We start from the raw sequence: 16409 nt of genomic DNA on the forward strand, positions 1-16409 counted from the left end.
TTACCATGTCCATGTCTCTAGTGTCTATAAAGGTGTCCTTCCTTAGTAGATTGATACAACTCCTTAATTTCACAACACCACCCATATTTAGCCGCAAACAGGTAAACAACATTCCATTCGGAAAAAACAAACTACTTTACGATAATGGTACATCCAAATGCCGGTTTCACAAAATCACCCTAGCAAAAATCCGAGCCATCAAACTTATTACTAAACCACGACAACTACCTATGGGGCGGTAACAGGAACTGACCTCTCAACAGCCATGTATACATTATGTTGCCTAGATTGCTAGCAGTACCCATTGCATTAACAATTTTCCAAACCCACAATATATTGAACTTACTAATTTCTCACTATAACCTATTTCTAAAGAATCTACCAATTTGTTCATACAAGACTTCCTCAAATGCTAAGAATGATCTAATTTAACTTACTATTTTACCAACTACCTTAATCCTTTATCCACAAGATCAGCGACATTTCAGATTTCCACCTCCAAGCCAATACCAGAATATATAAATTCACAAAACAAGTTTCAGACGCAATACTCAGATCTAACCTAACCTGATGGTGTTTCGAGACATGCACTCAAAGCTGATCCTTCACTGGGCAGACCAGCTCCTACCTTCGACTAAGAAGCACTGTGGATGACGAGCAACAACACTGACTACAGGACAAGCGCACCTCAGAGGCATGGCGTCTGTGATCACCACCGCTCCTTGTCTACCACCGCTCCTTGGGTACCACACATGCTCTTGACAATGGCGTCCGTGGAGAGGTCTTTGACCCGGAGGGAGCAGCCGGAACAAACGAAGAAGCCAAGCGCCGGAGACAGGGAAAGTCACGAGACCCGCGGCGGCTATCTTGGTGAATGCTGCTAGGGTTTTTTTGGATGACAGGGAAAGACCACTACAAAAAAAAAGGCCTATGGCCACGGTAAAAAACTGTGATCATAGCTAGTAAAAAGGGTGACCATAGATCTATGGTCACGGTTTTGGACCTATGGTCACGGTTTTTTACCGTGACCTATTCTCTCGTGGCCATAGGTCTATGGTCACGGTTTTTTGGGCTATGGTCACGGTTTTTATGGTCACGGTTTTAATTTTTAAAATCTGACACTTTAGGCCACGTTTTTTTACCGTGACCATAGGTTAATCTGTGGTCACGGTAAAAAACCGTGACCATAGCCTTATCTATGGTCACGGTTTTCACCGTGGCCATAGCCACTATGGTCACCCCTCCTTAAAACCGTGACTATAGATAAGGCTATGGTCACCCTTCCTTAAAACCGTGACCATAGCCCTATCTATGGTCACGGTTTTCACCGTGGCCATAGACTCTATGGTCACCCCACCTAAAACCGTGACCATAGCCCTATCTATGGTCACGGTTTTTCACCGTGGCCATAGACTCTATGGTCACCCCACCTAAAACCGTGACCATAGCCCTATCTATGATCACGGTTTTTCACCGTGGCCATAGATTCTATGGTCACCCTATGAAAAACCATGACCATAGCCTATCTATGGTCACGGTTTTTCACCGTGGCCAAAGCCTCTATGGTCACCCCTCCTTAAAATCGTGACCATAGCCCTATCTATGGTCACGGTTTTTCACCGTAGCCATAGACTCTATGGTCACCCTCCTTAAAACCGTGACCGTAGCCCTATCTATGGTCACAGTTTTTCACAATGGCTATAGCCTCTATGGTCACGATTTTTTAAAACGGTGACTATAGCCTGTTGTTGTTTATGAGATTCAATTTTTTTAAATTATAATCACATATCTCAAAATGATAATAATAACAAAATAAATCTAAAAATAAGAAATTCAAGAAATCTAAATCACAAAAGTTTCATTATAAGATACATATGTTTAATTTTTAGTCTAAACAACACAAATCAAAATAGAGTGGAATTTTTCCAATTACATGTAATTCCTCAAAAAGTACATAACACATCAAAATATTACATTTACATAACTAAGGTAGTAAGACCCATCTCATGTGATATTTGTATGGAACATATTTTCTTCATCACATCATGTCTTCCTGCACGTAAAAGAAATAAACATGTTAGATATCTTGCAAAAATGCTTTTGATGATGCAATACATATGCAGCAAAAGAAGGGAAACATTCATCCACAGCAACACTCAAGAATTATTCACAACCATCATTCACTTCAAATAGCAGCTATTGCAAGAATGCAGCAGTAGTGATAGCTTAGACTCAGAAATTCATCAAAGTTATCACTACTGCACAAATAATTCAGAATCTGTTCATTCCAGCAGCAGCCAACACAAAAATAAGGTAGCAATAATACTATGCAGCAGCATCATATAAACCAGTTTAGCACAAAAGTAAAACAATGAAACAGCAACATAGGATCAATAACAGTTTAAACCTAATCAATAGCACCAAAGAAACTAATTTAGCATAGGGCAGATCAATGAAGCAGCAGCAGGAAGCTAAATTAGAAGGAAATGTAAATTTGTAAAGGAAAGTAATAATGAATAATTGAAGGAAGTACATCTCAATACATGCTCACACAGACCAAGCAAAATAAAACTCATAATTTTGTATTATACATACACACATACATGCAGTGGAGGGATATTTACACTTATATATTATACACGCCCTTGTGTTATTAGTTGGAGTTGGAGTATAATCTTTTTATTATGCGCGCAATAAACCACACCTAAAGAGAAAGTTTTAATTTAATGCAAGCTACTCTAGAACACACTCGGCGCCTCCATAAGTTGACAAATCAAATCCATACTTAAAAAAAAATATGCCCTTATATTAGGTTCCTGTGACCTAAACACTTAGCTGCTCTTAAAATATATATTATTAAATCCATAAGTTGACAAATCAAATCCATATTATTATTATATTTTTTATAATAAAAATTTGATAAAAATTAATAAAATATATATTTTTTATTTTTTATTATTTTTTATCAAAAAATATATAATATATTAATTTAATATTTTTAAATATATTATTTTTATTCATATATTATCTGTTAAATATAATTTTATTTTTTTATATCTCTCTCTTAGAATCACGTGTCTGTATAAGGGAATACAACCTTAGATTACATGAAACCAAGTTCCCAAGTCCCAAGTACTTTGAGCCAATAGCTGATAACAATACTTAATTGATTAGTTTTTTTTGTTGTTGGATAATGTCGCATTACTTTCAAATAACTAGACGACAAATCTCACACACAACAAAATAAACAAATAAAAAAGACCAGGTTAATTTAAAATATTTTATTTTGTGTGGAGAATTCTCATCTTACCCAACTAATATCTGGGCCAGAAACAAATAGTGTCAACTTTTATAATCCAGATGCAATAGTAGTTTCTATTATGCTCTCTAATATACTCTATTATGCTCTCTAATATACTCTGACCATAGTCAAAATGGTTAGTATTTTTGATAATCCATAATTACATATTTGGAAGGGTTATTGCTGGGATCTAGCCCATCATCAATGTTGGTTAGAAGGACAGGTGTGAAACAGAATTTTAGTTAGTTATAAACAAATTTCATCCATTAAAATATATTCTAATAAAGTCATATTAATTAGCTATTTAAAACAAATATATGTATGTATTGCATGTGAGTTAGAATCTAAAGGTGAATACTTTTTAACTTTTGAATGTCCAAACTCAATGTATGCATGTTGTCCATGCTGTAAATTAATATTACTCACACAGACCAAATCAAAATGGGAAGAATGAGAAGCCAGAATCTTAGTCAAATAAAGTAGTCATATATCAAAGGCAACAAAACAAAGCCTTTCCTTTAACACCAGCCAAGGCAAACAAACAAGTAAACAAACACAATCTAACATATATCATATTTAAACATCCTTCCTTGTCAGAAAAATTCAAAAGGGAAACAAAAACTGCATATGTTATGTTGTTTTCATGTTAAGCACTAAGCAGTAATAGAGAGTAAAAAGAATAATAATTCATTTTATTATTATTATTATTATTATTATAATAATAATAATAATAATAATAATAATAATAATAATAAAGTTATGAGTTTTTGTTTTGATGTTTGCATATTTTTGTGCCCATTTCACAATAAAAACAAAGAGATATCCCAATGATATCTTCCACCGAGTGTATAGGAAACACACATAATTGCACCCAACACCAAACCATAGAAACCTGAGCTCCAAAAACCTTTCTTTTCTTTAATTTCATTGTTTTTTACTGCCTCTTTCAGCTACCCTTTTTTCCATTATATATACCCATCAATCTCCAAAAACCTTTCAGATAGAAAGAGTTCAAACCTAAATTCACTACGAAATCAATTGACTACCTAACCACCTAATTCAACTAAGCTAACCTAATCAAACAGCAACCTAATCAACTAATACTAACATGGAGTTTAAACCAAATTTTGAGTTAACTAAAATTAAGTTTTTTGGTACAAGAACATTAGAAGGGGGAAACAATTAAACAGAAAAAGCTGGAATCAAAGGAAAGAAGAATAATTGGAAGTTTGTGCTTTTAGAAACTCACAGCAATGCCTTTTAAATTGAACAACTTCTCTTTTTTGTTGAATTCTAGCATAAGCTCAGCAAGTTGAGGAACATAGTGTCCTGAAGATAAATTGCAAACATGTTTTAATATAAATATAATCAATTATGCAGGAACCAATTTACATAAAGAACAAATGGGAGGAAAATTTACCAGCATAGCTTTCTCCTATTATGAACAAACTTCTGTTTCTGTAGTGTGGGAACTTTACAAACCAGTTTTGCAAGAATATTAAGTTATCCCTACTATAAAGTGAAAGAATAAATCAGAAAACAAAGCAATCTTTAAAGGTGAAAATTCTCTGTAAATTTTGTAAAGTAACATTTGATACTATCTCAAGATGTAGGCATGGCATAACTGTAAAGTATGACAGAATATAATGCAATACACATTACAGGGAACTTTGAGCAAAAGGGACATGGCAGAGTTTTGCAAAATTAGAATAATGGAAACACTACTTCTTCTTTTTTTTCCTTTTAAATTATAAACTTACACTTCATTCCCTTTCAGATAAAAACCTATTTTATTTTGTCCAATCGTTACTTAGAAGATACTTCAACCTAAAGTAGAAGATTGAATGTTACCTAGAGGATTTTGCTGTGAATCAGACTTGCTCTTGTGACAGGAAGCTCGCGGTGAAACTGAACGGGGCACAGCTCAACGGCGGACTCCACCCGTCGTAACGGCGGCAGGGGCTTCCCCTGGCGGTGGCTCAGACGGCAGCAGCAGCCGTAGCAGAGCTTCAACGGTGGCGGTGACGGCACTGGAGGCGGTGACGGATGGACACGAGCTCAGCTATTGACCCCTCTCTCTCTCATCTTCGTGCACTTTCTCTCTCTCTCTTCGAAGTTCCATGGTGGCTGGATAGCGGAGGAGCGCGACACCTACTCTTCTTCCTCGTGGTGACAAGAAGCTCGCGGTGAGACGCGCTAGAGGAGCTCAGTGACGCTAGGGTTTCTACCTTCTTCGATCATGGGGGCTGTGATGAAGTAGGGGTTGGGAGGAAGGTGAACGACAATGGTAGGGGCTGGGAGGAAGGGTAACGACGTACGATGGAGAGGGTTGGGAGGAGCTCGGCGAAGGTGGGGGCTGGCTTGAAGGAAAACGGTGAGAATAGGGTGGGGTGGGGGGGCTGTCACGAAGTGATGATAGGGTTTTTTTTTTTTCTAAGTTACTAATTAGGAGGGAATGGGGATTTGGTTGGGAGGGAGGGGAATTTTGGGATTTGGGGGGGGGGGGGGGGGGGGGGGGGGGCTAAAACGACGGCGTTTATGGAGGGAAGAGTATCTATGGTCACCTCCAAAAACCGTGACCATAGATATCTTTAGGCCACTTTCTAAAACCGTGACCATAGACACTTTTAGGTCACCCTTTCGAAAAATCGTGACCATAGATCCTTTTTGGTCATTGTAAAAAACCGTGACCATAGATCCCTTTAGGTCACTTCTAAAACCGTGACCATAGACCCTTTTAGGCCACCCAACAAAACCGTGACCATAGACCACTTTAGGCCACCTCCCAAAACCGTGACCATAGACCCCTTTAAATCACCCTTTTTTGAAAAACCGTGATCATAGACCCTTTTTGGTCACCGTAAAAAACCGTGGCCATAGACGCTTTTAGGTCACCCCTAAAACCGTGACCATAGACCCTTTTAGGTCACCCCACAAAACCGTGACCATAGACTACTTTAGGTCACCCCCAAAACCGTGACCATAGGTACCCTATGGTCACCCTTTTTGTGAAAACCCTGACCATAGACCATTTTTGGTCACTGTAAAAAACCGTGACCATAGACCCCTTTAGGTCACCCCTCAAAACCGTGACCATAGACCCTTTTAGGCCACCCTTTTTTAGAAAACCGTGACCATAGGTACCCTATGGTCACCCTTTCTGTAAAAACCGTGACCATAGCTTTTTTTTTTTGTCACGGTCAAAAACTGTGACCATAGACCCTCTATGGTCACGGTTTTTTACCGTAACCAAAAAAACCGTGGCCATAGACCCAAAATGTTGTAGTGGACTAACCCACAGCAACAACTCCCTTGGTTACACCCACTCTTCTTGGGAAAAAACCTGAAGGCCCAACAACGGCACTAACAGGATACTGTACAGCGAGAACCCCGTTCTAAATGGCGCTATACAGCCGGCTCACCCAGCCCTTGAATGAGCCTCCCCAACTTCCTGAGAGCTACCTGCTTTCAGCCATACAGAGACAACACGTGTTCACAGCAGATTCAATAAAAATAAAAATCTGTAAATCTGTATAAAGATGCATCTTTACAGTAGATCGACCCTTTCTAATTATATTAGATTATGGGATGGGATGGGATGGGAATATTATAGAGGTTAGTGTTAGTTTACTCCTTTTCTTGTTTTTTTTTTCATTTTTTTAATATCAGTTTTATTAGGGATAAAAGATTTAAAACAAATTTAATGAGAGTAAATTGAGACTGGAGGACTAGAATTGAGTAGTATTATATTTGATAATCAGATATTGGAATTAAAATTTCAATTTTAAAACACAAAATTTCAGTTCTTTCAATATCTTTAGAAAGTGCTAAAATTTATAAAGATGAAGACTGAAATTTTAATAATATTTTTTTAAAAATATTTTTATTTATATTTTTTAATTTTCAAATTTTTTTCTTAAATTTTTTATATTTATTTTAAATTAAATATAATACTAACTACTAAGACATAATTCAATCTAATATATTTTATACCAAATACAATATAAAAATTTAATCTAGTCTCTATCAATTTTTATCTTTATTCTAAATGCAACCTAAAAGCGAGTTTATTTATAAAATTTTATGTAAGGTTGTTATTTTCAAAATATCATTTGATTATTTATTTTTCTTTCATCATCATCAATAAATTTTACCTTTTTCTTTTGGATTAAAATAGAAGACAATATTTAGTTTTAGCGACAAAATTTTAGCGGCAATAATACAATAGCAACAATTTTTTTAATTTAATTTATGTTTTTGTGGCTATTATATATTTGCCATCAATATTATATATTATAATGGTAATTATTATTATTGCCACTAAAAATATAAAAAAAATATTTTTAATAAAAAAATTTTAGTGGCAATAGTATTATAGCCAGTATTATTTTTATTAAAATAGTTTTTTTTCACATCAGTTGGTCAATTGGCAAATAGAGAAGAAATGTCACCAAAAAAACACGAAAAGTCACCAAAGCTTAGAGGCAATGAGTGCGAGAAATAGAGATTTAGAGGGAAGGGAGAGCTCCTCGCCAAAACCCTAAGCTCGATGTCGCCGTTATCACCGCCGTCGCCACCTTAGGTCATCTCCTTTTTGCTGTTGCCATAAAGCTTCCGGGATCAAGCGAAGGCACCTCCTCTGCCAATGCATTCCAAATCAGGTAGCAATTTCCAAGCCTTTTCTGTCAACACATTTCCTCCGAGAACGACGTTGTCGCTGCATTCGCTTCCTCTCTGCGAACAATTGTTGCTGCTCTTCTGTTTCTCTTTGGTGGCCAAACTCGTTGCTCAGCTTGCTCTCCGTCGCCGCCATTTGAACTTTGAAGTAGGTAACGATCGCCAATTCTCCCTCTGGGCTTCTTTTTCTTTTTATTTGTACTGGTAATTGTAACTAATTCATAATTTATTGCTTACTGTAATTGCAATTAACTGCATTTTGTTTGTAATTTATACATTGTCGATTCCTGTAATTCTATTTGCAATTGTTGAATTTTCTTTTTAATCAATTAATTATTTGGTTTGAATATTCGGTCTTTCTTGCCAAAAATCTGGTAAATTATGTTGTCATGTACTAATAATATTCATTCCTTCAAATTCATCTTCTCTTCTACAATTTTGTGTTTGACCTCCTCTGTAAATTAGGAGATATGGTGTTGCTATGCTAATTTTGATGAGAAAGAGAAAATGGGTTGATAAATATTTGTAAATCTGGAATGTGATATAGTAAGAATGATATTTATTTGATATCATTTTGTATAGATATTCCATTATTTTTTTTTTATCAATATAATTCATTGATTAGGAATTGCTTTAATTTGCTATAGGTTTTGTTACTTTCCATGTTGCCACAGCTTCAATATAGTGAAATGCCTTCTTTTTTCTTTAACCATGAGGAAGATCCTGATTTTCTTCAAATGCTAAGGGATCAGTTTTCTAACATTGAAAAAAGCTGATTGGGTCCTTTGCAATAGCTTCTACGAGCTGGAAAAACAGGTAATTAATTAGCAGTTCATCAAGTTTTGGATGTTTTCAGTGTTTTATATAACACAAATTAAATTGTGATATAGCATCCTAAACTTGTTAAATATTCTCATAAATTTTTCACAATATCGCTGCAAAATAAATGTGTCTTTTTTGTATTATAATTTTTATCTGAAAATCATCTTTGTCGTTTCAAAATTTTAGTTCTCCAGGATACCAAAAAATGATTGCTAGTTTGCTATAGGTTTAGAGATGAGGCTATGTATGGGTTTTCTGCCTTCATATAGCCATGTTTCTTTATGCAAAAATTTTTGTAGTTCAATGTTTTCTCCTGGTTACTAATACTATATTTCATGTTTTCGGCTTTCAATATTGGCAACTCATAGTTATTGTTTGGGTTTTCTCCAGAATGATCTTGTCCATGGATGGGGAATGGATATGAAACTAGGATATTGTGCACAGGTGAGCACAACACAACTTCTTACTCGAGTCAATTCCAAAATCACCATCATAAATCCATTCAATTCATTTGATATATCATCTTCATTAGGCTGACGTGCACTTAATTTGTATGTTCTTGTTTCATTCTTAATATTTTTTGCAAGACAAGTATAGCTAATAAAGTCAATGTGATTTTTCCATTTCATTTATTATTATTTTTATTTTCTTAGCACTGAAATTCAACCTAAATCAATTCATTCGCTTACCCGGCCAATTCCCAGCACATCCAATGTGATAAAAGGTAAGTTACCAAGACCCAGCTAAATTCTCTGTATTTCTGATATTTCATATCTTGGATTGTTATTAATTCTCGGGGTTTTTTAGAACACTTACATAAAAAATTGTTCTCTTTTTGAAGCTAATCAATTTATTAGTAGAAGATTATGAACTGCATTTTCAATTTTCATATTTAAATTTGAGGCTAAAACCTATTTAATCAAACATAAGTGCATATAACAGAAAAAACAATGTCATAATTTCATGACATGTTATACATTTTTCTCGCTCTCTCTGTTCTGTTTCAATAATCGAATTGGGAAGCATACTCCACTTCGTTGAGGATAAGACCATTCTCATCACTGGAGTCACTGGCTTCCTTGCCAAAAGTACATATATTATTCTCCCTTTCAATGTATAATTCATTCATATTACTAAATGTATTTATGTGTTTGGTTTTGTAACATAAAAATAGTTAAGGTAGAGAAGATACCGGTGGAAAAGATACAAATTTTGCAAAACGAGGTACTATTAATACTTACTTAGTCTGTTACACTTGCTTGCTTTTCCAAGTAATACTATTAATTGTTGCAGATATCATAGGCAAGGACTTGTTTAGATTGCTAAAGGAAAACTTAGGTCCAAACTTCAATTCCTTTATAGCACAAAAATTGACACTCGTCCAAGGGATATTTCTCGCCAAGATTTGGGTTTAGACTCTCATTCTATTTTCAAGCAACAAATTTATAACCAAACACATGCTATTATTAATTTAGCTGCAACTATCAACGTTGATGAAAGCTACATAGTACATATATATATATATATATATATATATATATTCATTCTGATGATCTTTTTAATTTTCTTTTAATATAAAATTAATAAATTAATATTATATTACAGGTATGATATATCGTTGGGCCTAAATACCTTTGGAGTTAAGCACATCATAAACTTGTTCAAAAAATGCACTAAACTCAAAGTGTGTGTACCTATATCAACAGGTTTGTATATATATATATATATATATATATATGATTAGCTACTAATCTGGCTATTAAAATGAGACAAGGAGTGAAGCCATGTTCCAAGATTTGTATCAAGTATTTTAATTTTTTGCTTGAAAAGGGGCATTGACTGTTGTGAATATCCAAGAAACCAAGAGTGGTGCCAAGCTCCAAGATTTGTTTATTGTAATAGTAGTATTTTAGTAGGTTGCAAATCTTTGCCATGCCATAATTAGCTGCAGTAGTATGGTACTTCTAGAAAATTTACTTTGGGTCAAAGTAACAAAATATTTAAGTACTGTGTTTGAAAATTTAATTAGAATTTTTGAATTTATTACTACAAGCTTGATTATAATATCTTCTAGTGTTCTTCTCACAGAGGTCACCATTGCCTTCTTCTTTTTCACCGTCGTATGCCGTATCATACGTGCCAAAGATTTGGTACTCTTCTGTTTCTCTTGAGACTTAATTCTAATTGTATATGCAATCAGTGTTTGTACTATATTGTTCATGTTCTATTGTCTTAAAATTGTAAAGAGGACTACATTGATGTGTTACAGTCCAAACATGTATATACTGATTATAATTTAGCATGTACAAAACACCAAAATGCATGCTAGATTTTATCATAGGCACATCAATGTGTTTGTAGTATTCAGAATTTTTTTTGAAAACTGTTTTAAGATTGAAAATGTTTAATTGCCTGAAACTTGTGACTAATCTAGTGGAGTTAGGAGTGTTAATAAATGTTTGTTGTTACACTTAGTCAAAGTTTCAAACCAAAAGCATAGCTATACTCTGGTCAAAAGTTTAGGTCCTTTCACAATAAATTTGGATAGAATTTATGTACATGGATTATTTTTGTAGAATTTAATTTGGAAGGTTTACTACTTGAGTCTCCCAACATCTTTTAAACTCGCTCTACATAGTTTTTTTTTTTACTTTGCCTTTCAATCTCTATTCTTATAGAGTCTTAGGTGGTGTCAGGATGTGATTCTTTTAGTAGTCTCTATAAAGGCATTTTCTCCTTTTCTTCTCTGTTCTGTAATCTGTAATACTCCTCTCTCACTCGAACACGCTTGGCACTGTTGTCATGTTTATATTGAATATATATGAGTGCTGCCGATATGTTTTTCTTGGTCTTTATTGTCTGTTACTTGTTGCTCTATGCCCTTCTAAATCAGGAAAATGTCAACACAAGACATCCTCAGTTGTATGAGTCCAAATTGTACAGGATTCTCCAAGGAAGAAGTAAGGACTGTTGTCTTACATCTTTATTTCATTAGTGCATTTTTCTGAGCCGCTCTCTTTTAATCTGCAAAACATATTTATTATATAAGTTCATAAATTTAATATTGTCACATTAAACTTTAACTTCAAACATAATCTCCTCAATTTTTCTTGCTCCATTAGTTGGTTGCTTTCTGTTATAACTTCTAAGCCTTGGTTTTGTGCTATCTGGTTCATGGTTCAAGTTTCCGAGATAGAAGATATGAATATAAAGGCCTTAATAAGGTTTGGAAGGGAAAACTGTCAGAAGCCAAGGCCAGTGAAAATCCTATGAAGATCCAGGAAGCACAAGTATGGATTATATTTATAAGCTTGTTCATGGTCTAGGTTACTATGGTCAATACATTTTTATGTTGGGTTTCATTTTGTTTGATTATGTTGTGATCCAGGACATGGTTGTATTTATGATTTATTGCAACTTGCTCACAAGTGTATACTTAAGAGAAATTTGTATATCAATATTTTGAGTTTAATGAAATATCTCATTTTGTAGTAATTAATTTCAGTATAATAATAATAATAATAATAATAATAATAATAATAATAATAATAATAATAAGAAGAAGAAGAAGAAGAAGAAGAAGAAGGGATAAGTACTGTTTTGGTCCCTAAGATTGAGCATAAAAATCGAAACCGTCCCTCATCTAATTTTCGATTTAGAATCGTCCTTAACGTTTTTTTTCGTATTAAAATTGTCCTTTTTATTTTTTTTGGACAAAAATACCCTCACCACTACCAACATAATTACTTCCTCCACCACCACCACCAACACCACTGCCACAACCTCCACCAACACCACCAGCACCACCAACACCACCACCAACGCCGCCGCCGTCCCCCTCCCTGCCTCCCCTTCCCCCCACTCCCCACCCCCACCCCCACCCCCACCCCACGTCCCCTCCCCCTCCCCCTCCCCGTTTTCCCTTCCCCGCACCCGCACCCCCACCCCGCGTCCCCACCCCCTCCCCGTCTCCCCTTCCCCCAACCCCTCACCTCCACCTCCACCTCCACCTCCACCAAAGAAGCAGAAACAGAAAGCAGAAAATCAACAAATCCAACACAAATTTAACATAAGCAGAAACAGAAAGCAACAAATCAACAAATCCAACACAAAGCCAAATTAACAAATTCAAGCACAAAGAAGCAGATGCAGAAGGTGAATGGCGGCGGCGGCTGGGTGGTTCCTTTCCCCCACCCCCAACGCGGTGGCAGGAGCATGCATGAACGGCGACGTCTTCCTCTGGTCGTGGTTCCGGCGGCGGCTCGTGGGCGGACCAGTGATGGTGGCGGCGGCGGTTCTTTTTCCCCCGCCCCCAACGGGTTTCCTTTGCCCCCCCCCCAAAACGTGTTTTTTATTATTTTTTTAAATTTTATTTTTTTATTAAAAAGGACGATTTTAATACAAAAAAAAAGTTAATGACGATTTTAATTCGAAAATTACAAGAGGGACGATTTCGATTCTGGACCAAAACTTTAGGGACCAAAACCATACTTACCCCTAATAATAATAATAATTGGTGATAGAAATAATTGAGATTCTAGAAAAAAAAGGTAGTTCGTTGTTTCTAAAAAATGAGTATAATATAAATAAAAAAAATTTTAAGATTTTAGGGGCAATACTAATGGCAACTAAAAGTAAATAACATTACAATTTTAGAATTATTTTTAGTGGCCATATAAATTGTCGGTAAAATGGGTTTTGGCGGCAATAGTAATGGCCGCTAAAAATGAATAACATTGCAATTTTAGAATTACTTTTGGTGGCCATATAAATTGCCAAGAAAATGGCTGCTAATAGTTATATACTTTTTGCGGCTATTAAAAAGGTCTTTACCGGCAAATGTTATAATTGCCGCTAAAACCTTTTAGCGGCGAAGTATAAGACGGCTAATGTCTAATTGTCACTAAAAACAAAATAAATTACCACTAAAAATAATTTTTCTTGTAGCGTTTTATCTCATGTATTAATTAATGTATTGTATAAATTATATGGATCCTTTTTATTGTAGAATCTTTATCCAATTAAAAATTTAATAAATGGTAAAATTTGGTCATGGTAAAATGTGTTCTAATTTCTTAACAAATATCCAAATACTATATTAAATATTACAAATTCAATAGGTAACTAAATTAAAAATTCTCAAATTTAAAACATAGATAACGTATTTATTTTAATGAGTTACCGGACAATTTTTTATTGAATAACTAATTTAAGTACGAACTAAAAAAATATTACTACAAATATTATCCAATTGCAATAACCGTGATATACATAACATCATTTAGTGATAAGAAACAAATTTTAATTAAATTACAGTAACTAGATAATAAACTTTTGATGATAAAATTTTTTTATCAAATTAAAATTTAATAATGTATAAAATATAACATAAACACCAAAAAAAAAAAACAAAATAAATTACAATGAATAAACTAATTTTTAAAAATATTTCTGCAATTTTAATGGACAAAATCCTCGTTATATCGTTAATTTGTCATAATAAATTTTAAAAATTAAATTAAAAATATTATAAATTAATAGACGACATTCAAAATTGTTAAAGAAATACAATAAAAGCATTATCATTTTGAAAATATTCTTTGTATATTTCAGCATAGTTGAGAATAAAAATCTATTCTATCGAATATCTCACCTCATATATTACCTAAAACTTTAAACTATGACAATTTTATATTACCTATTTATTGTGTGCTTTTATAATTTAACATTTTAAAAGTTTTTTTATAGTAATTTTAATTTCAATAAAATATGATATAAATAAGATCACATCAATATTAAAATAAAAAAATACTTAGCTAATAAATTTGAAAGGTAAATAATATATTAATAAAAAAATAAAATTAATTTCTTAAAAATAATAAAAAGTGGCTGAACAGAGCTGCTAGTATTAATAATACCAATAATAACTAAACTTCTAATTTTAATTTTTTGTATATATAGAATCAAGAATTATTTTTTGTTCTCTTGACAGATAATTTTTCGCAGGTAGACGTTTTGGCGGTTTTACTCAGTTCACTATTGTTAGTCGTTCATGAATGAATAGAAAATATAATTATTTATTATTCAAATAATGATGGTCAATTAATAATCTTTGTTTTGATTTTCCTTTACTTATAAAAAACAATCAAAAATAAAAAAAGAGAGTGGTGAAAATGACGAAAGTTAACAATAAAATAGTGGTTATGTAGACAAAATGATGAAATTATACTTCGATTACAAAAAACAAAAACAAAAAAAATTATATAAAAATGACATTGTAAAAGTTATTTTATAAATTTATTTTTTGTGGTTATTTTTGTTTGTGGAGAGGTGATTTTTTATTGATGAATGACTAATCGCGCAAATAATTTTCATAGGTAAAGTTGGACAACAACTTATTTTATGAATGAGTTATTTCAGGAGAGATCGGATGCAATTTATAGGAGTTTTAAAATACACTATGATAAAATAATATATGTAGATTTTAATAGAAAAATTTTTAAATTTTTAGAAATTTTTATAAGAGATTTTAATTACTTAAAGTATGATTTTGATTTCTATCTATTATAAATTTTATGATGTCTATAATTATAATATTTGTCGTAGTTATGAACTTTTACCGCTAAAATTTCAAAAAAGTAACATTATGAAAAGTGTGATTAAATTAAAAGGTGATGTGGTGTTATATATATTTTAAATAATGAAAAATTAATCATATTATTGTACATTAAAAATTAGTCACTAAATTAGTTATTTATATTAAAATATATATTAAAATATAAAATATTTATTAAAAATAAATAAAATAATACATATATTTAAATTTAAATATATAATAACTAATTTAATAATTAATTTTCATGTATATATAATATTTTTTTTTATAAACAAGCAATGTGACCTTAGACACTAGCTATATAATCAATTAATCATAGACGTCATAAAAATCATCTCTATAACAGGACAACTTAAATTTCCTTCATCAATTCAATCACATGTATTATTTAATCCAAACAAAGTACTATGAAACAAATTATGAAAATAATGAATGGACAACGGACGATGTAACTAATGAACTAAACTAAAAAATTGAAACAAACCTGCTATTGAGTATTTTTTTTATTATTAGTTAGTTGTTAATTAACATTAAGTTGTCAATTACGAATAAGGACAAAAAGTTACAATGTACCTTTTTTTGTTTCGAAAAGGAAAAGAAGTAAAAAGACTGTGCGTTTGTATGAGATTGGAACAAAATTATATCGGTATAATTTTAATTTTTAAGCAGTAAAATAGTGCTATAAAATAAGGTGAATGCTATGGTGTTAAAAATATGGTGTCTAACTTACTAAAAAAAGTAAAGAAGTAATATTTAATAAATTTTAAATATTTTACTTTTACTTTACACATTTTATTTTTTACTTATAAAAACAAGTTAGATAATTTAGACACCATAATGAAAGGCACCATAGAAACTACCATAAAATAATACTACAAGTATACAAATTCAATATAAACTGTTTAATAATAATGACTGTTAATCTGTCATAGATTACCGACGAAAATATTGTAATAATGAAAAGACTAAGAGATATAAAGCTGATAGCATGAA

The 16409-nt window shown here is 32.8% G+C and overlaps 2 long non-coding RNA genes across 5 annotated transcripts; one reads left to right on the forward strand and one right to left on the reverse strand.

The window, feature by feature from the left end:
• Positions 1–1832: 1832 nt before the first annotated feature.
• On the reverse strand, positions 1833–5795 carry LOC112737576 (uncharacterized). The gene is made up of 4 exons (XR_003169014.3): positions 5153–5795; positions 4722–4813; positions 4551–4630; positions 1833–2053 (listed from the first exon to the last, which is right to left on the reverse strand). It is a non-coding gene; the product is annotated as an uncharacterized lncRNA (long non-coding RNA).
• Positions 5796–7704: 1909 nt separating this feature from the next.
• On the forward strand, positions 7705–12295 carry LOC112737577 (uncharacterized). Of its 4 annotated transcripts, XR_003169021.2 has the most exons (10): positions 7719–8130; positions 8626–8794; positions 9191–9244; positions 9454–9524; positions 9975–10024; positions 10094–10209; positions 10406–10506; positions 10889–10950; positions 11694–11760; positions 11985–12295. It is a non-coding gene; the product is annotated as an uncharacterized lncRNA (long non-coding RNA). The 4 variants fall into 4 exon arrangements; XR_003169019.3 differs by lacking the exon at positions 10094–10209 and having other exon boundaries at positions 7705–8130; XR_011869424.1 differs by lacking the exon at positions 10094–10209 and having other exon boundaries at positions 7713–8126.
• The last annotated feature ends 4114 nt before the right edge of the window (positions 12296–16409 follow it).

Source organism: Arachis hypogaea, chromosome 13 (genome assembly GCF_003086295.3).
Source record: "Arachis hypogaea cultivar Tifrunner chromosome 13, arahy.Tifrunner.gnm2.J5K5, whole genome shotgun sequence".
Classification (NCBI taxonomy): domain Eukaryota; kingdom Viridiplantae; phylum Streptophyta; class Magnoliopsida; order Fabales; family Fabaceae; genus Arachis; species Arachis hypogaea.